We start from the raw sequence: 895 nt of genomic DNA, 5'->3' as shown, positions 1-895 counted from the left end.
AGGGGGGCTGCTGGCGGGAGGGTGCGCCATGAAAACAAGGGCTGGAAAAGCGCCGGGAACCGCCTGGACCCTTCCTAGCCGTGTGTGTGGAGTGTGTGTCTGTGTGTGTGTGTGTGTGTGTGTGTGTCGCCTGGACCTTTTCTAGCCGTGTATGTGGGAGTGTGTGTGTCGCCTGGACCCTTTCTAGCCGTGTATAGAGTGTGTACACGCGCCTACACACACACACACACACACACACACACACACGCCGTGTTACCAGCGCTCGGCCGCCTGGGGAAGACCCAGGCCAATGCCGCGCCCCGAGCAGTGGGACCTCAGCGCTGCCCTGCCGTGAAGAGAGGCGACTCTGCACATTTTAAGCAATGTCTAGGGAAGCCCCGAGCGTGGTGTTTACTTTCAAGTGGCTTCCTAGGTGTCCGCGCACTACACACGCGCGCGCATCCCCGCCCGTGCCCACCTGAACACTTAGTCCGTGGCCCAAGCCATGCAGAACTCAGCGCGCCAGGGAAGGGGTTTATCAAGGGCTTTACGATAGTTTAAGTCAATGATTTTCCTCTGTCCCTAACAAGTTTTGCACTGCTTTAGTGCTACACGATGAGGAGTTCTACATAGTAACTTTCAGGCCCACCGTCCTAACGCTGGGGTGGGTGGGCTCCTAAAGGTCTCCACCTTTGCCTGGTAGCCAATCCTAGGTGGCCGCACTTTCTCAAATGAGGTACGTAGATACACACTTACACATCCACACTCGCAGACGTGTGTACTTGCAAGCAGACAGTTTTAAATTCATCAGCATGAATAGCCCCTAGCAAAAAAGGACAAGAGGACAAACAAGTTGCACGTGTGTATTTTTATCTCCAAGAGTCTTTGACAAATAAAGCACCAAGAAAAGAAAGAA

Source organism: Mandrillus leucophaeus, unplaced genomic scaffold (assembly GCF_000951045.1).
Source record: "Mandrillus leucophaeus isolate KB7577 unplaced genomic scaffold, Mleu.le_1.0 Scaffold142, whole genome shotgun sequence".
In the NCBI taxonomy this organism is placed as follows: Eukaryota; Metazoa; Chordata; class Mammalia; order Primates; family Cercopithecidae; genus Mandrillus; species Mandrillus leucophaeus.
This window is presented reverse-complemented; position numbering follows the sequence as displayed.